Genomic DNA, 24,590 nt, shown 5'->3' with positions numbered 1-24,590 from the left:
TTCCTCTCTGTAAAAAATCAATAAAATATATATATTTTAAAAAGAATGAATATAGTTATAGCAGAGATTAAAATAAGAAAATTTATACTAATATCTCAAAACTTATACTAAATTATTATATATACCTAAAAAATGACTTACAAAAAGTGACTCAAGAAGTAATAGAAAACCTAAACGAACATGTATCCATTAAATTGAATCAGCAGTTACAATTTCCCCCAAAGAAAAAAGCAGGCCCCAATAACTTTATAATTTCTACTGTATACCCATGATTCAAGTATTTCTTATCTTATACAGGCTCTTCCAGAAAATAGAAAGAGATTGTTGGCTGTTTGTTCAAATACATTTTCCTCTTCTTCCCAGGCAAAAAGGTAGACTACATGTCCCAGCTTCCCATACCATTAGGTGAAGCCATGTGACTGAGTTCTAACCAGTGGAATTTGAGTAGAAGTGATGTCATAAAAAGCTCCTAAGCACCTTTCTCCATGTTCTTTCTCTTTTGGGATGATGATGATCTGAAGGGAACTTTGGGACCCATGTCATCATGACTCTAATTGACACTCAACCCAAATAAAATGAAAACACAACACACCAAAATTTATGGGATGCCACCAAAGCAGTACTCGGGGGGGGGGGGGGGGGGAGGGGGCTCAGAATCTATACCAAAGAACTGCAATATGAGAAAAAATGTGTGAATAATCTTAAAAACTAGAATAAGTTGAGCAAATTAAGCCCAAAATAAACAGAAGGAAAAAAAATATTAAAAACTAAAGCGAAACAGAAAACAAAAACAATAGAGAAAACCAATAAAACAAAAAAGTCTTTCTTTGAAATCTACAAAATTGAAATCCTTTAGCTAGACTGATCAATAGAAAGAAAAAGGGTCTCTTGTCCCACTCCCAGATGCCAAAAGGAAGAAGCCCAAGGGATAAAGGTGGCACTGGCCCCTACTGTCGTGAAGCAGAAAGCCAAAAAGGAGGTAAATTCTGCTTGAGAAAAGGCCCACGAATTTTGGCACTGGACAAGACATCCAGTCCAAAGGGGACCTCACTTGCTTTGTCAAATGGCCCTGCTACATTTGGCCGCTGGGGCAAAGCTTATACTCTGCCGTATACGCGCCTGAAAGCACCTCCTGTGATTAACCAGTTCTTCCAGGCGACTTAACTGCTTAATCTGGCCCACAAGTACAGACAAGAGGCAAAGCAAGAGAAGGAGCAGAGATTGTGGGCCTGGGCTGAGAAAAAAAGCTGCTGGAAAAGGGACTATCCCCACCGAGAGGCCACCTGTCCTGGTCAGGGTTAACACCGTCACTCCCTTAGTCAAGAATAAGAAGATGGAGCTGGTAGTGACTGCACAGGATGTGGATCCCCATCGAGCCGCTTGTCTTCCGGTCTGCTCTGTGCTGTAAGCTGGGATTTCCCAGCTGCATTCTCCAGGGGAAGGCCAGGCTGGGGTGTCCACAGGAAGACCTGCTCCTCCATCACCTTCACACAGATTAACTTGGAAGACAGAGCTGCTCTTGCTAAGCTGGTGGAAGCTAACTGGACCAATTATAGTAACTGGGCAGATAAGATGAGATCTGCTAGGCCTGTGTCCAAAGTCGGTTGTTCAAATTGCCAAGCTGTGAAAGTCAAAGGCTCAAGGACTGGCCACCCACCTGGACTAAGTATATACACTACTGAGTTTTCTCATAAAAGTGATAAAAATTCTCCTTAAAAAAATGGGGACAATTACAAATATCAGAAATTAGAGAAGTGACATTATTACAGGTTCTATGAATAGGAAAAGCATAGCAAGGCAATTTTTCTGAACAATTTTATAGTAATAAATTTAACAACTTACATGAAATGGAAAAATTCCTCAAAAAACATAAATTTCCAAGCTTATGCAAGAAGAAATGGATGTCATAGACAGACACATATCAATGAAAGAAATTGAAGTTGTAGTTAAAATTCTACCTACGAAAATAAACTCTATGTCCAGGTGGCTTCACTGGTAAATTCTACTAAATATTTAACGATTAGCATTAAATAAAAATTAGTATTAAAATAGTACTATTGAGTAGAAGTGATGTCATAAAAAGCTCCTAAGCACCTTTCTTCATGTTCTTTCTCTTTTAGGCTTAACTGGGATGAAGATGATTAGAAGGGAACTTTGGAAGCCATGTCATCATGAATCTAATTGACACTCAATCCTAATAAAATGAAATTTGTGTAATTCTACACAAATGCCTCCAAAAATTTAAATACAAGAGAACACTTTCAATTCATTCTATGAGGCCAGCTTTACCTTGATATCAAAACCAAACATGAGCCCTAACTGGTTTGGCTCAGTGGATAGAGCGTCGGCCTGTGGACTGAGGGGTCCCGGGTTCGATTCCGGCCAAGGGCATGTGCCTAGATTTCAGGCTTTATCCCCAGTGGAGGATGTGCAGGAGGCAGCTGATCATTGACTCTCTCTTATCATTGGTGTTTCTATCTCTCTTTCCCTCTCCCTTCCTCTCTGAAATCAATAAAGATATATTTAGAAAAAAAAACAAAACAAGAACAAGAGCCAGAGCACGAAGAAAGAGAAGAAATTATAAACTGAACATAAATGCAAAATGCATCTATGTTATGCATTATGAACATAAATGCAGAAATGCTAAACAATATTTTAGCAAATAAATACAACATTATATTCAAAGGATAATATATCATGACCAATTAAAAGGATAATATATCATGGCCAAGTGCAGTTTATCCCAAGAATATAGGGTTGGTTTAGCATTTTAAAACCAATCAAAGAAATATGCCATATTAACAAGTTTGGAAAGAAAATTCGTATAATCAACATGGATCTATGTCAATAGACAGGAAACAATTTGATAAGATCCAACATCTATTCCTCCTTTGAAAAAAAAAAAAAGGCACAAAAAACAAATCTCAGGAAACTACAATAGAAGGGCAACTATCCTAGTATCAGGTTCCTCAACCTGATAAAAAGCCATTTAAAACAAGTAATCAAACTTAATGATAGAAGACTGAATGCTTTCTTTCTAAAATCAGGAGCAATACAGGGACTTTTGTTCTCACAACTTTTATTCAAAAACTGGAGGCCCGGTGCACAAAATTCATGCACAGTGGGTGGTGGAGTGGTGTGTGTGTGTGTGTGGGGGGGGGGGGGGCGGTTGTCCCTCAGCCCAGCCTGCACCCTCTCCAATCTGAGATCCCTTTTACAATCCAGGACTGCTGGCTCCCAACTGCTCGCTTGCTTGCCTTCCTGATTGCCCCTAACCGCTTCTGCCTGCCAGTCTGATGACCCCCTAACCACTTCCATGCCAGCCTGATTGATGTCTAACTGCTCTCCTGCCAGCCTGTTTGCCCCCAACTTTCCTCCTCTGCTGGCCTGGTCACCCCTAACTGCCTTTCCTTGCAGGCCTGGTGCCTCCCAACTGCCCTCCCTTGCTTGCCTGATCACCTACAACTGCTCTCCCTTGTAGGCCTGGTCCCTCCCAAGTGCCCTCCCCTTCTGGTCATCTTGTGGTGGCCATCCTGTGTCCACATGGAGGCAGGATCTTTGACCACATTGGGGCAGCAATGTTGTGAGTTGGAGTGATGGTCAATCTGTATATTACTCTTTTATTATATAGGATATACTGATGGTTTTAGACAGTGAAACCGGGCATGAAAAAAAAAATAGAAGGCATCTTGATTAAAAAATAAGAAATAAATGTTTATAATCTCAGAGTTATAGTCTGAATGTTTTTGTGCCCCCCCCCCAAATTCATCTGTTGACATTCTAATGCCCAGTGTGATATTGGTAGTCAATGGGTATTATAGATGGTAGGGCCTTCGGAGGTACCTGGAGCCCTCATGAATGGGATTAGCACTCTTATGAAAAAGATCCCACAGAGCTTCCTAGCCCCTTCCAATCATGTGAGGAAACAGCAATAAGAAGAAGGATTTCTCCAGACACAAAACTTGACCATGCAGGTACCCTAACCTCAGATTTCCACCTACCAGAACTGTAAGAAATAAATTCTGTTGTCTATAAGCCAATCAGTTTGTGGTATTTTATAATAGTAGTTCAAGTGGACTAAAATACACAGAGAACATGATAATCAATGTAAAAAAAAAATCTGTGGAATTAAAATGAGCCCTGGGTGGTTTGGCTCAATGGACAGAGCATTGCCTTGTGGACTAAAGGGCCCGGGCTTGATTCTGGTCAAGGGCACATACCCCGGTTGCAGGCTTGATCCCCAGTAGGGGGCATGTGGGAGGTAGCCTATAGATGATTCTCTCTTATCATTGTTGATCCTTTTTCTCCCTCTGCCTTCCTTTCTAAAAATTTTTTTAAATTTTTTAATTAGAACTACCATATGATGCAGCAATCCCACTACATCTACCTCAAGAGAGTGAGGGGGTTTGAAAGATTAAATTATCTAATGAATGAAAAACATATTAAAAGCTGGGGAGGGGGGAATTATTAAATGTTATTAATCTGGTAAGAGTAAAAGTCAAACTCCTTAATTTCCAAAACAGATCAGATACTTATCACTTGAATATCTGTCATATAAAATACATTTTTCCTTCAGTAAATAATAAATGACTTCGAATCACATCACTCAGATAGAAAATTTTAAAATAAGGATCTTACATCATCTTGGTGTTTATTCATTTGAAATCAGGTTTGTTTGTTTTTTTCATTCTGAATAGTTTAAACAAAATGTATGTTATGGTAAAATGTCTCTTTATGTGCTTTAACTTGTTAAATTGCTAAAATACAACCTTACTTCTGCTTAAGAGTACATCTTCATTATACAAGTTAGCAAATAGCTTATATCAATACAAATGTCCAACAATGTAATGAGATCATTGCTACTTAAAATACTTCCTGCACGAATAATTTAACTGTTTGCCATGTAGAAGCCTTATTTCTCTATATGTTCTGCAACGTCTGTATCTTCGCAAGCAGGCATTGAAGACACTTCAGCTTTTACAATACTCTTTATCCCCAAGTTTGATAAGCTACCTCTGACTAAGCCACATGCAAATGTTAAATACTTAGGTGTGTGTTCTAAGTTGTTTTCCTGCAGACATCTGAGTAAGCAGATGAAATTTGTTGTCCTGAAGTACGGAGATGCCTTGATGATTTGTTCTTAGACTGTCGATTTGTTTCTGTAGTTCAGAAATCTTTACAAATGAACTTCATGGTATCTAACTCATCCTTGAACGTTGCTGTATCTTTTGTAACCCTGTCAATCCTTGTCCACTCCAAACCCTCTGTTTTCCAGCTTAGCATTCATTTTCAGCTCCTTTCAGCTCCTCGGACAGTACATTCTTGACACCACTTCCTTAGGGAAAAGCATAAACAAGACCTCCTTGGCCATTTCCTGCTTATTCCTCAGAGCTCTGGTTTTTGATTCCCCATTTGGGCCAGGCTCTTGGATGCTGGCTAGCTCCAGAGCTATTGGGACTGCGCAGCTGCTCCCTCGGTCCCCAGCCTGTCCCTGGTTGCTAGGAGACGGAGGAATTCACTTGGTTTCCTGAATGCTGGTACTGGAGTGAGCCCAGGCGTGGTCACTCAGGGTGGCCAAGTCCTCCGGCCAAATCTTAATATAATGTCTTTATAGCAAGGACATAATAAAATAAAAAGATTGTATAGGGAATAACCATCTAAACATTAACTATATAATCCATCATATTATTCTCAGTGTCTCTTATATAAGGATTCTGTAACAAACTTCTTTTAGAATTCATTATCAAGAAACATTCTTTTCAGACCAACTGGCAATGTGTTCATTTATCAGATAATAAGATTTAGATACCCAGTATTTCTTTGCCTTGAATACTAGAAAATTCAAACTAAAATTCATGCTTGATTATGGAAATTATGTTAGCTCAAACACTCAAATTTTGCACTTATGGCATTTCCATTTTTCCTTCTAGTTTATATATTTTTATATTTTTACTAGAGGCCCGGTGCATGAAAATTCATTCACTGGAGCTGGGGTGTCCCTTAGCCTGGCCTGCCCCCTCTAACAGTCCAGGAGCCCTCAGGAGTGGGAGGCAACCCAGCGATCAGGGGAAGGTGACACCCCATCACACCTCTGCTGTTGCCACTGCCGGCAGGGCAAGCCTTGGCAGCTGGGCAGCCACCATTCGAGGTTTGCCTGCATCTCGGGTTGGCCCTAGGTGGCTGGGGGGGCTGAGGGAACTGGGTGCCACCATCTTGTGCCTGTGGGCATCACCGTCTTTTAAGGCAGGGCAGTCAATTAGTATATTCCTTCCTTATTGGCTGTGGGTCAATTAGCATATTCCCTCTTTATTAGATAGGATCAGTTCTATTTATGTGACTTTTACTGAAAACTACTTTAAATCCTTTCTGAAAGTAAAAAAGGCACACATTTAAAAAATTCACTGGAGCTTAGTACTTTAAAGAAAAGGGCCATATATTTTTCACCCTTGTATCCCTTGATAATTCTTTTAAATTTATCCTTAAATAGTGCTTGTAGCATAGCACACAGTAGGAATTTAACTATGAATGGTTCATACTGACTTTGAAGAACTTTTACACAATGGGAGTAGGACTCATTAATTCGCCGATTATTTACTGAGTACTTACTATGTGCCAGATACTGTTCTGAAGCCAGTGATACTGTGACGAACAAGAAGAATGTCCTGGGCCCTGGACAGTGTTGCTCAGTGATAGAGTGTCAGCCCTCAGGTCAAAGGGTCTCAGGTTCGATTCCAGTCAAGGGCACATACCTAGGTTGCAAGTATGATCCCTAGCCCCAGTTGGGGCACCTGTAGGAGGCAACCAATCGATGTGTCTCTCGCACATCAATGTTTCTCTCTCTCTCTCTCTCTCTCCCTCCCTCCTTACTCTCTTCCCTCCACTCTCTAAAAATCAATGGGGAAAAGTATCTTGGGGTGAGGATTGACACAAAAAAAAAAGAAAGAAAGAAAGAAAGAATATCCTGGGATTCATATTTTAGTGGGAGGGGACACAAAAGTAAATAAGATGCACATAAGCAGCCGAAACCGGTTTGGCTCAATGGATAGAGCGTCGGCTTGGGGACTGAAAGGTCCCGGGTTCGATTCCGGTCAAGGGCATGTACCTTGGTTGCGGGCATATCCCCAGTAGGGGGTGTGCAAGAGGCAGCTGATCAATGACTCTCTCTCATCGATGTTTCTAACTCTCTATCTCTCTCCCTTCCTCTCTGTACAAAATCAATAAAATATATTTTTAAAAAATCCATAAAAAAAAGATGCACATAAGCAAATAAGAATGAGATAAGCAAATAATCCTAATATATAAAGAGCCCGAGTCCTTAATGTTCAAAATGATCTAACAGATGACCGAACGCCAGGCTGCATGTGTGCAGCAGGCTTGGGTGGATGGGGACTAGGGAGTGGGCTGAACTGCTGACCTCTCGGTCTCTACTGGGTGTGGGTGCCACAGTGACCCAGCACTGACTGCCATCGCCAAGGAGGGTGCAATGTGATTGGTTGGGAGACCCCACCATCGCCCCATGATCACCTGCAGAGGGAGGCCAAGGCCACCGGCTGGTGGTGGTGGGCAGGGCCTCCCTCTGCAGGGCAATCAATCGCTGGGCTTCTGGATTGTGAGAGGGCGCAGGCAGGGCTGGAGGAACCCTCCCTTTAATGCATGAATTTCGTGCACAGGGCCTCTAGTCTATCTCATAATAGGATAATATGCAAATTAGTTGGGACACAATCACATAATGACCGAACAGCAGGGACTTGAAGCTGCATGGCGCCTGGCCTTGGCAGGGGACCTCAGGTCATGCTCCCTACCTGGCAGGACTTGATGGGGACCTCAGGCCGTGCCTCCCGCCCCAGTGCTGGGCTGGAGACCTCAGGCTGCTCCCCCTGCCCAGCGGGGCTTGATGGGGGACCTCAGGCTGCACTCCCCGCCTCCCCCCACGCCACCTGGTGGGGCTTGTTGAGGACCTCAGGCTGTGCCCCCCCCCCGCTCCGGCACCAAGCCAGGAGACCTCAAACCACACCCCCTGCCTGGGAGCCAGTCCGGGAGACTTCAGGTCGTGCCCCTGCCCCAGCGCCAGGCCAAGGGAACTCAGGTTGCTCCCCTACACAGCAGGGCTTGACAGGGACCACAGGCCATCCCTCTACATTAGGGGTGTCGAACTCAATCAGAGAAGGGGCCAAAATCTAAAATCCAGCCTAAATCGCGGGCTGAATGGTTTACTGAACAGTCATAAACTGTCATTGTGATGGAAACGCAGTGGAGTGCAGTGATGACAGCGTGGTGCGGGCCACATTGCAAGGCCTGGCGGGATGGATTTGGCCCGCGGGCCATGTGTTTGACACATATGCTCTACATGGTGGGGCTTGATGGAGGACTTCAAGCTGCGTGTTCCCACCTGGCGGGGCTTGACAGGGACCTCACGCCATGTCTCCCACCCCAGCGCCAGGCCAGGGGACCTCAGGCTGTTCCTCTGCCCAATGCCAGGCTGGAGGACCTGAGGCTGCACCCCCCACATGTTGAGGCTTGACGGGGGATCTGAGACTGTGCTCCCTGACCAGGCGCCAGGATTGGGAACCTGAGGCTATGCCCCCTGCACAGGGCCGACCTGGGGGACCTGAGACTGCGTCCCCCTCCCCACTCAGAAGGGCTTGAAGGGGGTGGGGCCAGCCAGGTCTGAGTCTCCTGCAATTTCGAAGCACGTGTGGGTTGGCGGGGACTTGACTCTGTGTCCTGCGGTATACCCCAGACTCTGACAGGAGGGAGATTTTCATATACATTTCACTAATTTTCTTTCATCTCTGACATTCCTATTATAAAGGGCAAATAGCAATATTAAAATATTTTCCCTAATTAATTTCCTTTTCATGCCCACAAATTTTGTGCACCAGGCCACTAGTCCTATATATTAATAATAAAAGGGCAATATGCAAATTGACCCTAATGGTGCTATGACGTGCACTGACCATCAGGGGCAGAAGCTCATTGCAGGAGCTGCCCCATGGTGGTCAGTATGCTTCCACAGGGGGAGCGCCACTCAGCCAGAAGCTGGCTCGTGGCTGGCCAGTGCAGCGGCAGTGGTGGGAGCCTCTCCTGCCTCTGCAGCAGTGCTAAGGATGTCCAACTAATGGCTCTGGGGAGTGGGCCTAAGCCAGCAGACAGAGATCTCCCAAGGGCTCCTGGTCTGCCAGAGGGATGTCTGACTGAAAGCTAAGCCCAATCCCCCAGGAGCAGGCCTAAGCAGTCAGTCTGGGCCTCTAGTAAACATATGAGCAAATAAAGGTCTTAAGAAAATCACCTAATAACCAGGTGGAAGTTGAAAGGGATACATCAAAATATTGTGTATTTCCCAGCTGGTATGGCTCAGTGGTTGAGTGTCGACCTATGACCCAAGAGGTTTCTGGTTTGATTCCCTCTCAGGGCACATGCCTAGGATTCAACTCCATCTCCAGTAGAAGGCAGCTGATCTATGATGTTTCTCTCTTATCATTGGTGTTTCTATCTCTCCCTCTCCCTTCCTCTCTCTCTAAAAATCAATTAAAACATTTTTTAAAAAGAAAAATATAATATGTATTTTCTTTTCTTTTTTTTTAATATATTTTATTGATTTTTTTTACAGAGAGGAAGGGAGAGGGATAGAGAGTTAGAAACATCGATGAGAGAGAGTCATCGATCAGCTGCCTCTTGCACACCCCCTACCGGGGATGTGCCCGCAACCAAGGTATAATACATGCCCCTGACCGGAATCGAACCCGGGACCTTTCAGTCCGCAGGCCGATGCTCTATCCACTGAGCCAAACCGGTTTCGGCATAAAAAAAAATATAATGTGTATTTTCATACGACCATCCATAAAAAGATGTGAATTGTCCACAAAGGTATATTTGTCACCAATTCAATCACTGGGGGCATTATTTTTTTATATAGTACTAAGAGAGTCTCGCTTAACAATGTAGGAGCAGATGATGTTGAACATTATATTAGTAGAAGATCATAGTAACATAGGCAGTTATGTTATTAAATTAATTATACAAACAACAGAACAGTTTGTTGACTTGCACTAAAGTAGTCTTGTAGATTTATCCCTAAGTTTCCTCTGCATTTTCTTAGATTCTCTTCGCTGCAACCTTTCTTCCAAAAGGTAATTGGATCATAGGCCAAAAAATAAATGTGCACGCCAGCGAGGATAAGCAGGCATCCGTTTCCCTGGCTTGAATTTGACAGGTGTGATATCTGTTCAATTTTTCATGCGGTGGCAGCATCCTCTGCTGGGCATTAATTTATTTAATAGCTTTGAGAAAAACTTTTATAGTTTTTGAGAAATAGATTTTAGAGCATGTAGCACAGGAATAAAATATGTAGTGCTTCATTATTTACATTAAGTTATCAACTTCTCAAAGCATTATGTTAGTACTTATCATCTGATTTAAATAAACATCTGAGAGATATGCAGTTATAAAAGTACAAATAATACTGACACTACTACTAATAAATGGTAATATAGTGTTCTGGAAAGTCTTCAATTTGAATTTCAATAGGAAAACAGAAATTTCTCCTGCAACTTAAATTCTCTAATTGGGGCTATCCATTTGTATATTTTGACTTATACTCCACATACATTTATTATTCATTCAAAAATTAAAAAGCCAACTGGAAAAGGTTAAATGAATTATTTAAGTATAATTTTTTATCCAAAGAGACAAAAAAGTATTTGGTTCTAACAAGTGATACAAAATGGATAAATCTATACCCTAGAAAATAAGTAGAAAAGATGCTTAGTTATTATAGGATGCCTTAGAGCTCAAGCACATAAATAGATATTGATTATGTATAATAGAACATATTAGAAAAAGCTGGCAATTAGCGTTATTTCTGAAACCGACTCCCTTCTAATTACAGATTTAGGGTAAGAGATTTACAAGGACACCTATACTAAGTGAAAGGATCTCAAGAGAATAAAGACAAAGTTCTGATAATGGGATTCATTGGAAAACTGAAAGCCTTGAGATTCCAGTATCGGAGATAGGCAATGTTTGTCAGGAGAGTAAATTATACATAGTTGTCACATCAAGAATGCTTATTACTAGTTTATCAAAGAACTGAAGAGGAAGTGGGACTTAAGTCAAAACTTAATGAATTCATAACCTAAGAGTAACATATTATCTAAGAGTAAGTGTAAATAAAGACAAAATCATATGCTTATGAATCAAGAAGGGGACTCTGGAGTTACCAAGTTCCTACCAGAGGAGCAAATACAACTGCTGTTTGGGCACAGAGAACAAAACTTCACGCATAAGATAAGTGCTTAGCCAGTCTAGAAGAGAGTCACTGGGGCGTTCTCACTCCACTTCAACCTTTTGAAAGCTGCTATTACTTGGCAATTTCAAGGTTGTAAATCTCTCCTGCCCTAAATTAACACTTTATCTAAGATTGGTGCCCTAATTGCCACCTAAAAGGTGACTTTCCACTTTCCTAAAGTTTTCATGGTAAACTGTTTACTTAATTGATTGAACTCCACTTTTATAATCCCATGAAATATTATCACTGTTTAAGTACTGCTACAATTTTTCTACCATTCCTTTCTTATCGTGATTAGAAACTATGAGATGAAAGAGCAATTATACATTCTGAAATGATCAAATATGACTATAAGTCAAAATAACAAAAGGGAAAAATAGACTAATCTGTTACACAACAATCTGAAACTTCCATGCCTTAGAGAATTAGATCAATTAGCACACAGTATTATAAACTACCTTATAGGTATGTCTATATACAATACATTATGTTTTATATAATTCCATCCATGAAACTATATGTGAATAAGACTTCCTTATATTCAACATTGTGATATAATTTTTATATAAATCCTGTCTTGATCCACTTTTGAGGCCCTGGCTAGAGGCCAGTCAGGGTTTTCCTTTCTTGACCAGCCAATTAAGTTCAAGACCTCCCCTACAGGGTTCTCTGAATGCCCCAGGACTAGGTACCAATTGAAAGCAGTCTTATGTTACAAAGCCTGCTGAAATTATTCAAACTAGCTTATTTGAAGCCTATTTACCCTGGCCCATCCCATTCCTTCTCACAGAAACCAAAATAAAGCCACTTGCCCATTGTTCCCCTGTCTGCCTCCGCCTTTTGACCAACCCTGGTGCTTGACCTGAGTGGGCCTGTGTGGCATGCTGTTTCTCTCTAGGGAGCTGTGAGTATAACAAACTGCAAAACCCTTTCTGGTTTCTCTCTTTTGGTCTACATCTGGCCTCTTTCAAGTTAATATGGTTAAAACAAGCATTAATAGGCCCTGGCCAGGTAGCTCAGTTGGTTAGAGAATCCTTCCAATACACTAAGGGTGCAGGTTCCATCCTCAATCAGGGCACATATAAGAATCAACCAATGAATCTGTACTCATAAAAGGGTAACATGCTAATTAGACCGGACATCTTCTGGACAACCTTCTGGTTGTCCTTCTGGACAAAACCATGGTGGCGGGGCTGAGGCAAAGGCAGTTAGGGGTGATCAGGTCAGCAGGGGAGAGCAGTTAGGACGATCAGGCCAGCAGGCAGGTGAGTGGTTGGGAACCAATGGTCCCAGATTGTGAGAGGAATGTCTAGTAGTTGGACATCCCCCAAGGGTTTCTGAATTGGAGAGGGTACACACTAGGTTGAGGGACCTCCCCCCCATGCACAAATTTTGTGTCCAGGCCTCTACTGTATAAATAAGTGTAAAAACAAATGGACAGTTCTCTCTCTAAAAATCAATCATTATTATTTTTTTAAAAAGCATCAATAATAGTTGTCAATAGGTCTATAGTTCTATCATAGACAACTATTTTCTATTATTTTGAAGCTGCCACAAGTCAGAAATAGCAACTGGTATGTTACCCCAAGTACAGTTTTATTACTACACAGTTCCATGAGGCATTTATTCAGCCAATAATAATGCTGAACTTGAAACTTACCATTGATATTTTGTGATCAATAAAATTCTATTTTTAAGGTTGATTTTTTTTAAGTGATAGAATTAATAAAGAAAAACTTTAAAATAATTTAAGCTAACTTTTGAAGAAATTATTACAAAGGAGTAACCATGTTGGATAAGCAAGCAACAAGGTACAGGACTAATTGAAATAAAACATAGAAGTATCCGCAAATGAAAAGAAAAATGCACTTTCCTTGCTTGCTACCATCCCTTGCACTGCACCACAAACTTTTGGCATTGAGAGACGACTATATGGAGATTATGCAAAAATTGACCTATATACAAGGAAACTTGACACATTACATTTGTGTAATGTAAGCCAGGAAATGTTAAACAATTTAATAAATGGAACTGCCAGCCAAGTTGTAATACTTTATTTTTATGTTTTTGGTTATCCTGTGATTCCCATCAGGATGTGTTATAGTTAATTAGCTAGGCTAGTGTTGGGGTTACTTTTTAAATATACTATTTTCACAAGTAACCTATTATCCAATCTAGGAATAGAATAAAAAAAAAATAGTCTGAGAAACATTTAATGGAGTTGGTGACTTACGCACTTAATGGATTCCATGTTGCCTTAATTGATGTTCCCATCTTATCCTCCCCCCCCCCCAAAAAAAAGCTCAAAAATAATTACAAATTGAAAGGGAAGAGACTTTAGCCATTATCTTTTTAATGTTTATATTAATAATATTCCAATGCCATCCTATCTTATGTTATATGTGCTGCTGAAGTGAGCACCATCCTACCTTATGTTAGAAAAAAAAAATACATTGACAGTAAATTGAGGTTTACTTCCTACTAATAGTAGAAGTATCTACAACTAGATAAATTTTCATCTTAAAATAGTTTCAGTTTGTTGCACATATTTCTTTTTTCCCTCCCTTCACCACTTTTTCAGTTGTAGGTAAGTTTTTTTGGGGGTCTACTTTGAGCTATAAAGCCTCCTGTGTCAGCAATTCCATTCTACCAGTTTTTGTCACCTACCATTAACTGTGAAATAGCAAATGTGTGTTGTTTTAAGAGGCTAAGTTTGTAGTTGTCAAAAGCTCATATACCATTTCATATGAAACAAAATAATCTATCAAAACTTTTCTTCAGAATTTACATTTACTTAGAGGGTATATCACACTCAAACTACGCACCAGATCATCTCAACATTTTAAACTCTAGAGACTGAAGAGCTGAGGTGGACAGCTTATCTCTGCTTCAAGGTGTCAACCAATGGTCATTGGTGATAATTCAGTGCCAACAAGAATCCCCAATATGGGGTGCAATGAAGAAGAAAACTTTATTCAGCACAACACAGTGTGATTGTGATGGAGCACTGGCTGTGAGAACAGCACGGCTGTGAGGCAGCCCGGGGGCCAGGCCTCTCTTCAGCTAGGCATCTCTGTTCTGCTCCTCATTAGTCTGCTCTGCTGTGATCCAAGCAGGTTGGCTTAGTGGCTCAGCTCCGCTGTAGTCTGCTCCATGCTGACAAGACACCAGCCAGAGAAATGCATTTTTCAGTCCAAGTCAGAGGGAAGCTGGCTTAAATAGACAGAAGTCTCCAACCCTGGTTCAGGATTGCTCTGTCCTCATGCAAATTAGGACTCCAAAATCTTAACAGTTTGATTGGTCCAAAAGGCACTCTCCTGATTGGCCAGAATAGAGCCACTCTGGATGGTTGAAGCTGATCAGCTCTGATTGGATGGGGAATGCAACAGTCCTATTGCTTGAAACAGGAATCCAGGAACTATTTTATAAGGAACTAGTATCCCTGAGCAGGAATCCATACACAAGTAGTAGCTTGCTGCCCTCCCTCCTGCTGATTGGTCATCATGCATCAGGATGTAATAACAATTTGCATATTACCTCTTTATTATATAGCATGGCTCTGATGGCAGAAAAACAGTGCAGGCAGATGGTTCAGTACAGGAGACAGGCAATTTAGTGCAGGGTTCTCCCTGAAGTGAAATTTGTGTGAGAGATCCCCATATAGCAATGATTACTAGGCTGTTTTGTTTTTTAATTTGAGCCCACTTAGTCATCAGGAACTCTTCTTAGTAAGTATTTTTTTTTTCTCAGGGTCTACAAAGGGAACAATGAAAATATCACACGTGGAGAAAAAAACAAAACAAAACAGAATTGTTAAATTCACAGTAGAAAAAGATTGCTGATGCAGACTGAAATACATGATCCCAGCAAGAAAAAAAAGTCCTGCTCAAATAGTTTCAGTGTCTCCTTAGAGTTCAAATTTTAACATGGGATTTCAGATCTTTCTATGAATAAAGAAAGCCCACAGTGTGTCAAGATATTACTAATTCCTTATTTTCAGGCAGGCAACATTGTCTAAGGAATGACTGCAGGATTTAGAGAAACAGGATCTGGAGTCAAGCCTGTGCTTCAATACTTAACATCATTGCTACCTTAATTACTAAATTAGATTTTCCTTCAACTATCTCCCAATGCATCTGCTTGAGGTATATAAATGCTTTTCACACCACAATACTTACCAATTCCTGAATATACCCAGGTTTTCCAACTTTGGTCATCATTTAACTAGCTCCACTCTTCTGGAATGCTTTTCACTCACTGTTTTTCCTATTGAGAGCTTGCCTGTTTTTAAAGATTTAGTAAAAATGCTACCTTCTTTATAAAACTGTTGCATATTTAGCCAGTTGGAATTAATTCTGCTGCCCTTCTCCTACCTTGGTTGTTTTTCGTTTATCTATAGCATCATCAGCCTACTCCTTCATGCATCAAGCTCATAAAATCACATACAGTCAACACTGGAACCTAAAAGATATGCTTCAGAGGAAGTTTGGTCACTTTAATCCTCTCCTAATTTCAATTCCCCTCTGCCCAGGCCGTCACAAACAAACATACAATCCAGAACTTGCGGTTTTGCTATGTGGGCTCAACTTCAACTCAAGTCCCCTAAGTGTCACTTCTAAGGAAATACAGGAGCTCCCACTGCTGGAAGATGCTCTCTTCTATGCTTTATTCTTTTGTGAGGTTCAGCAAGTCTTTTGTAATAACTTGGTCACAGATATCACTTTACACTTCATCACCATTACAGCCCCTGCAAAAGTAAGGTAGGAGGAGAGGCTCCTGACCTTAATTAGCACGTGTTCAGATGTGTGTGTGTGGGTGGGGGGGGGGGGGGGGGGGGGGGGGGGAGAGAATAGGTGAGCTCATTATTCCAAAGGCCATTCTGGAAGGACAGAATAAATAGAGCAACTTTTTCAATGTAGAGTTAGCACTTTCTTCATTCTTTAGCAAAAACCACAGAAGATCTGCTAAGGGTAAGTCAGGAGCAGGAGGACCAAAATCCCACCCGCCTCCGTGGCGCTGCTCTCCCCACAGCTTGCCTTGGATGGAGATGAGGCTCTCCCAAGCCACAGGAAGCTGGAGCCTCACTTCCGCTTCCAGAAAGCCTGCCCCATCTTCCTTGCAGGTGGTGCGAAGCCAGCCAGGAGGAGGGCCCTGAGGTTGGGGCTCGGAGCTGTGAAGGAGGGTCCTCATTCGGAAAGGTGGTTCAAGTTGGCACCAGCTGTGGGTTGACATGATCCGAGGGAAGGACACTAAGTCTCCCCTGTGCTTCCAGCGGCTCCTTGGAGTCGTTTTCCGCGGTTCCTGTGCTGGTCTCTGGTTCTTTGGAGGTAACCCACTTCCGCAACCCCACAACCCCTCGGTGTGCCAAGCCCTTCGAAGTCCCTGTCCTGGGGAGCCTTTGCCTTTGTCCCCTACTCCGATGTCCACCCTCCTCCCCCAGAGCAAGAATGAAGAGCCATAGGCTGTCTCCCCCAGCGTGCACAGTATATTTTATTATAGTTACTTATTACCCTGTTTCCCCGAAAATGAGACAGTGTCTTATATTAATTTTTGCTCCCAAGGATGCGCTAGGTCTTATTTTCAGGGGATGTCTTATTTTTCCCATGAAGAAGAATACGGTACACATTTATTGTTAAATGAAAATAAAGGAAATTTATTACCTGTATATGGTACGGTAGTATGGTAGTTGTAAACACAAACCAGACAAACTGTGAATTCTACAGTATCAAGAATTTATTCATTTATTCAATGACAATCATGTCACCACCTTCTGGAACATCATCATAACAATCCAATTCCTGAATTTCCTGGTGAATTTCTTGTGACTCCATTTCTTTCAGAATCAGTGGACCAAATCCCTCATGTTTAGCCTAGGGGGGGCCTTATTTTTTTGGGGGGTGGGTGCCTTATATTTCACTCAGAAGGAAACCTGTAAGTAGGTCTATTTTTGGAGGATGTCTTATTTTCGGGGAAACATGGTATTACTGTTTAACTCCGCAGCATATAGTTGATTTATTTATGCATCCAAGTCCTGAAAGAAATTACAGGTCAAAAGTTTGATTTCTTTTTTTGTGTGTGCCAAGTTTAGGATACTGATTTCAATAATTTTGTTAAACCAACACATGGCAATGAGCATTTGTATGTCAAATCCCATGGAAATGAAACATTTATTTTGCTCTCAAGGAGCATCCAAGATTTAAAAAAAAAATACTCAACTCAAGCATATTAATACTTCACATATATTAAATTCAATTATAATTTATTAAATGTCTGTTATGTATTGGGCATAGGAAGTTGAATCAGTCTTTGTCTTAGAGATCTGAACTTATAGTCTTGGTAGGGGAAAGTGACAGTGCATAAAACAATGACTAGTATCTTTAAAGGTATAAGATGAACACTGGTAAGTGCTGCTACTCAGATTCAGAACAAGTGGGAATACAGGAGACATAAAGAACTGAGTTATATGTTTAAAGGAAATTGGAAAGCTTTGTAGAAGAGGTAGTATGTGAAATACCCTTTGGAAGGAAGGGGATTATGTTTTTAAATTGAATTCTGGCTTAAGGCTTGTACTTTCCAGCAGATCTCACTTGAGGGCTTTGCTCCATTTCCCCCTTGCTTTCCAGTCCCTTTGCCTTCAGTCCACCCATCCAGCTCTTGTTCTGTTTTCTTGGAAGTATCCTACGTCAGGATATAACACAAAAAATGATAATTACCTCTTATTAAAATACTTGTTTCTGCATGGACAGTACTTGTAAAGAAATAATTTTCATTTTTAAAAAATTTGTCTTAGTCAAGTCAATACAGCACAGTCCCTGTGGGCCATCTGCTGGAACACAAAAATAGCCTCACTATGTAGAAACAGATGTTTAAAATGGTATTAATTAAAATGAGATTCCACCTGTAATAGAAAACAGAAAGTGGATGCAAAAGGAATGCGGTAAGCCGGCAGTGCTTGCTATTGCCTTCCATTCCCTTAAGGATGTATATTTGTGGGTAAAATCTTGCTAATAGGAATATGCTTCTGGTTTTGGTTTCTAGTGATATGAGTTATTAGTTATATTGAAACACCATCACCCTAGACTTGTTAGGAAAATAGCAGTCATAAAAATAATCATGGTAGGATGGATGCCTTCTTACCAATGAATGAAGTTATCTTGGGCAGAAAATTAATAACCATCCTATATTAGTAACAGAAATGAACATTTACTAGTTACCTCTATGTCGGGTGCTTTACTGTACATTTTTACAAGAATGCTATAAAGGAGGTATTTTCCTCCCTTTATAGATGAGGAAATTGAGACTGAACTATTAAACTAGAGGCCCAGTGCACGAAATTCATGCAGGAGTAGGCCTTCGCAGCCCTTACTGCCTCAGCCCCCACAGTCCCAGCTTCGTCCAGAAGGTCATCGGAAGGTCATCCAGATGGTTGTTTTACTGCTTGGCTGTTTGGTCAATTTGCATATTACACTTTTATTATTATAGATAACTTGCCCAAAGTTGCAGCTGCAATGGAATCCAAGACTTTCATATTCCTAAGCTAACATACTTTTCTAACTGTTTAGCACTGTCTTTACAACAATGGATGCACATAGAGATTAAAAACCTTACACTATCAAGTGAAGTATGTAAATCCAGGTCTGTCTGAATTTAAATCCTATGTGCTGCTATATATTTTGGGCCTTTGCCTCTAGTTTCAATTAGCTTCATTTATGGTATGGAGGAGAAAAAGAGAACATCTAAGAAGGAGGCAGAGTTCTAAGTTATAATTAGCAAGCCCAGGTGAGCATTTAAGAAACTGTAAACAGTTCAGAAAAACATTATACAGATTGGTGAAAATAGATGAATCATTTTATTTTATTTATTTATTTATTTATTTTAAATATATTTTATTGATTTTTCACAGAGAGGAAGAGAGAGGGATAGAGAGTTAGAAACATCGATGAGAGAGAATCATTGATCAGCTGCCTCTTGCACACCCCCCACTGGGGATGTGCCCACAACCAAGGTACATGCTCTTGCCCGGAATCGAACCTGGGACCTTTCAGTCCGCAGGCCGACGCTCTATCCACTGAGCCAAACTGGTCCCGGCTAGATGAATCATTTAAAAAAATATATGTGAAAATGTGGATTAACTAACTTCTTTAACCATATTCTTTCACTCATCCAACAAATATTTGTTTATTATTTTATGTGAGTCATAGGATAAATCAGACAAAAGTCCCTGTCTTCATGGAATTTGCATTCTTTTTGGAGATGGAGTCAATAAAAAGATAAATATCTGTCAGCAAAATATGTTGCACGTTAGATTATAAATTTTAAATAGAAATGTAAAGTAGAAAATGGAGATAGGAAATGTGTGGTAGAGGTCGTTGCAATTTTAGGTAGGGTGGCCAAGGATGACCTTACCTGAAGGAGATAAAAGGAGTCAATCCAATATCTGTGGGGAGTGCATTCCAATTGGTGGAATATCAAGTGCAGAGGCCTGAGGCCAATGAGGCAGGAACAGAGTGTGGAGAGGAAGATAGTAAGATGAAGTTGGAGTGATAAAGAGAGGGAGTTCAAATCATAAAGGGCCTTATGGGTCATCATAAGGACTATGACTTTTATTCTGATGAGATGGAAACTATGGAAGGATATTGAACTGATGAGTAACCTAATCTGACTTAATGGTGTGTTTTTTAAATTGTGGTAAAAGACACTTAATCATTTCTAAGTGTACAGTTTAGTGGTATTAAGTACATTCACATTGTTGTGCAGATGTGCTACCCTCCACTCCCATAATGCTTTTCATCTTGTAAAACTGAAACTCTATAGCTAACTCCCCATTCTCAACCGCCATAACCTCTGGCAACCACCACTATACTTTCTAAGTTTCTCAAATAAGTGGAATCATGTAGTATTTTCTCTTTTTGTATCTGTTATTTCATTTCATTTAGCATAACACCACCAAGGTTCATTCATGTCGCTACATATCGCAAAATTTCCTTCCTTTTAAGACTGAATTATATTCCATTGTATGTATATACTCCATTTTCTTTACCCATTCATCTGTTGATAGCCATTTAGGTTGTTTCTATATCTTGGCTATTGTTAATAATGCTGATATGACCATGAGTGTACAGATAATGCACTGAGATTCTGCTTTGAAATCTTTGAGGTATGTACCCAGAAGTATAATTGCTAAACCATATGGTACTTCTATTTGTAATTTTTTAAGGAAACTTCATACTGTTTTTCACAGTGGCTGTGCCATTTTACATTCCCACCAACAGTGCACAAGGGTTCCAGTTTCTCTATATCCTGAAAACACTTGTTGTTCTCTCTTTTTTTTTTTTAGCCATTCTATTTGTATGAGGTATTATTTTATTGTAGTAATTTGCATTTCCCTGATAATTATTGATGTTGAGACCTTTTCATGTGTTTATTGGCCATTTGTATATCTTCTTTGGAGATATGTCTATTCACATGCTTTACCCATTTTTGAAATGGGTTGTTGTTGTTTTGTTTGTTTGTTTTTCAGTTTGAGGTATTCTCCATGTATTTCTGGATATTAATCCTATATCAGATATATGATTCACAAATATTTCTCCCATTCTATGGGTTGCTTTTTTTACTCTGTGGACAGTGTTTCTTGATGTACAATAAGGATTTAATGGCCTATTGTTAGTACATATACTTTGATGGTATGTCATTAGGTACCTACATATTTATAATTATTACTAGAGGCTTGATGAACAAAATTTATGCAAGAGGTTTGGCCCTCGCAGCCCCGGCTGCCTCGGCCAGCCCTCATGGCCCTGGCTGGCCCTCGTGGTCCCTGCTGGCCCTTGCAGCCCAGGCTTCATCCGGAAGGTTGTCCAGATGGTCACCTGGAAGGTCGTCCAGACCTTCTGCTGTGTGGTTTAATTAGCATATTAGCTGTTTATTATATAGGACTAGAGGCCCAGTGCACGAAAATTCATGCACTTGGGGGCGGGGTCCCTCAACCTGCCCCCTCTCACAGTCCAGGACCCTCAGGGGATGTCCTATGACGGCTTAGGCCCACTCCCCACTTGAGCGAGCCTAAGCCACAGTCTGGCCTCCCTCTGAGGGAGACAACCGGGCCAATCAGGGGAAGGCACCACCCACATCACCCCGCTGCTGCTGCCACTGCCAGTCACTCTTCGGCCCTCAAAGCTGCTGCAGTTTTGTCTGGAAGGACATCTAGAAGGGCTTCTAGAAGACATCCGGTCTAATTAACATATTACCTTTTTATTAGTATAGATATTTTTTTGCAGTATTGAAACTTTTATCAATATATAATATTTTTCATTGTCTCTTGTAACCTTTTTTGATGTAAAGTTAATTTTATCTGATGTTGTAATAGTCACTCCTTACACTATCTTCATATTTTTGGATTCTTTTTTCTTTTTGCTCTTCTGGTTAGGTTTTTTTTTGCTTCCTCGTATTTCAAATTGTTGAATCCCTGTATATTATTCTTTATTTCAGTCAGTGTATGCTTAATTTCTGACTGATCCTTTAAAATATATATATAACATTCTCACTAAGATCCTTGAAAGTCTGACTAAGTCACTTGGAGGTTTCTAGAAGATTCTTGAGTAACCTTATAAGTGTGGTTTTGAACTCTACATCCAGTAGTCTTGCTTTCTTCCATTTCTTTCAGTTGTGACATGATTTTTTGTTTCTGCATTTTGGCTGCTTTCTGTGTTTGTTTCTATGTATTGGGTAGAGCTGCTAAGTCTCCTTGAGTTGATGGAGTGGCCCTGTATATTATGTGTCCTATAGGGACCAGGGGCTCAGCCCCCCCAGCCACTTGAGCTGGGTATTCTAGGTGCACCTCTTTGTGAGCTGTGTGCACAGTCTTGTTGTAGTTGAACCTTGATTGCTGTTGGTGTCACGGGGAGTAATTGACCCCCAAGCCAGTTGGCTATGGGGACCAGCGGCAACTACAGTGGGAAAGCTTCGTGCAGGAGACATCCTTATGGAGCAGGGCTTGCTTCAGTGTAGTTTTGGTGCTCACTGAGTCTGCTCCTTGAGTGTGTCATTTAGGGATGTGTAGAGTTGTAATCTGGTATGGTCTGACACTGACCACTAGGTACATTGGATCTTGGGTCTCCAGGGAGGTTCAAAATCAGCCACTGTCTGGGGCCACCCAGCAGGAGCTACAGAGAGATCTGCAGATTCCTCCTCTTTGTATTAGGTTTGCGAGTGCCCAAACAAGGTCCAGCTATGAAGCAAGACAGGCTGGTGCTGGTGCCAAGTTTTGGGCCTTTTATTGATAGTTTGGGGTTCCATGACCCAGTTGCAGCTTGTTTGATAGGCTTCAGCCTGAGCAAGGACAGGCCATTCATATGCAAAAGCACATGAGCACAGCTTGGGTTGGGTTGTAAATTGGATGAGGTGGTGTCTCAGGAAATCATTAGGGTGGAGCAAACAAATGGCTGCCAGTACCAGCACAGGAACAACAATTGGTGGGAGCACCTCTGTCTGGAAGAAAGCCACCCCTGAATTCCTGTCCCCATGCCAACAGTCCAGTTTCTCCTCCTATGTATCTGGGTCCCCAGAGCCTCGACAGGCCTTGGAGCTCAGAGGAAGTGGGAGCTTGTAAGTTCAGCTTGTGTACTGGCCTTTTAAGAGGAGCAGCCTATGCCAAATCCAACATTGTAGTGTGTTCAGATATTTATTTTCTGGCTAAAAGACACTTTTAGCTACATAATTTAAATTAATTCTATTGTAAATCTTCAAGTTTTTCTTTCTTTAGTTTTTAACCTTTTCTTTATATATATTTCTATTTCTCAATTACAGTTTACTTTCAGTAGTATTTCTTTTAAAATATATTTTATTGATTTTTTACAGAGAGGAAGGGAGAGAGATAGAGAGCTAGAAACGTCGATGAGAGAGAAACATTGACCAGCTGCCTCTTGCACACCCCCTACCGGGGATGTGCCCACAACCAATGAACATGCCCTTGACTGGAATCAAACCTGGGACCTTTCAGTCTGCAGAGCGATGCCTACTACTGAGCCAAACCGGCTTCGGCTCAGTATTTTTTTTTTTTTTATTGGTTTCAGGTGTACAGCATATGACCCAGTGATTCCATTTCTAGGTATAAAAACAAAGAAACCCAAAAGACGAATTTGAAAGAATATAAGCACCCCCATGTTCATTGCAGTGTTATTTACAATAGCCAAGATATGAAAGCAACCCAAATGTCCATCCATAGACGTGTGGATAAAAAAGTGGTATTACATACATACAATGGAATAGTATTCGGCCATAAAAAAATAATGAAATCTTACCTTTTGTAACAGAATGGATGGACCTAAAGGGTATTATATTTAGTGAAATAAGTCAGTAACAGAAAGACAAATACTATATGATTTCACATTTGTGGAATCTAAAGAACAAAATGAACAAGCAAAAAAAATTAAAACAGACGCCTAGACATAGAGAGGAGAAGCAGACTGGTGGTTTCCAGAGGGGAGGGAGACAGTGGGATTTGGGAGAAAGAGGTGAAGGAATTCAGAAGCACAAATTGGGAGTTATAAAATAATCATAGGGATATAAAGTAAAGAATAGGATATATAGTCCAAAATATCGTGATGACTATTTATGGGTACGGGAAAGGTTGAGGGAAAGACTATATAAAGTATGTTATTGTCTAACCTCTAAGCTGTACAACTGAAACCAAGACAAAATAATATTGAAAGTAAACTCTAATTGAGAAAGAAAAACAAACATTGTTTAGAATTAGTGTCACTGTGATAGCTTATCTGCATCAATAGAAGTACCTTCCTTCAATTGATGTAATTGTTCCCCTTTCCTTTCTCATAAATACTCCTTGCCTCCGTCTCTTAATTGGAACAGTATTTGGGCTTCCACCTGAATCAGTGCTTCCTGAATAGCTACTGTTACTTTGGATCTCAAATAAATACTTTTTGCCACTCACTTTTGCCTTTTGAGGTTAACAGCTCCTAGAGGTTACTATCATTTTTTGGCTCCTGGCCCCGTATTACTTAGCCTTGTGTTCCTCTGCTTTTGTCATGATTTTTAAAAATTTTCCTTCTTGCTGAAACTGGTTTGGCTCAATGGATAGAGTGTCGGTCTCCGGACTGAAAGGTCCCAGGTTCAATTCCGGGCAAGGGCATGTACATTGGTTGTGGGCACATCCCTGGTATGGGGTGTGCAGGAGGCAGCTGGTCGATGTCTCTCTCTCATCGATGTTTCTAGCTCTCTATCTCTCTCTTCTCCCTTCCTCTCTGTAAAAAAAATCAATAAAATATATTTAAGAAAATAATAATTT

At 40.8% G+C, this 24,590-nt stretch overlaps 2 pseudogenes; one reads left to right on the top strand and one right to left on the bottom strand.

The window, feature by feature from the left end:
• The first annotated feature begins 380 nt into the window (after positions 1-380).
• LOC118723111 lies at positions 381-1,876 on the top strand (annotated as a pseudogene).
• A 2,947-nt stretch (positions 1,877-4,823) lies between these two features.
• On the bottom strand, positions 4,824-5,440 carry LOC118724226 (annotated as a pseudogene).
• Between the last annotated feature and the right edge of the window lie 19,150 nt (positions 5,441-24,590).

Source organism: Pipistrellus kuhlii, unplaced genomic scaffold (genome assembly GCF_014108245.1).
Source record: "Pipistrellus kuhlii isolate mPipKuh1 unplaced genomic scaffold, mPipKuh1.p scaffold_m20_p_2, whole genome shotgun sequence".
Classification (NCBI taxonomy): Eukaryota; Metazoa; Chordata; class Mammalia; order Chiroptera; family Vespertilionidae; genus Pipistrellus; species Pipistrellus kuhlii.
Note: the sequence above shows the minus strand (reverse complement) of the source record. Positions and strands in the feature narration are given on the sequence as shown.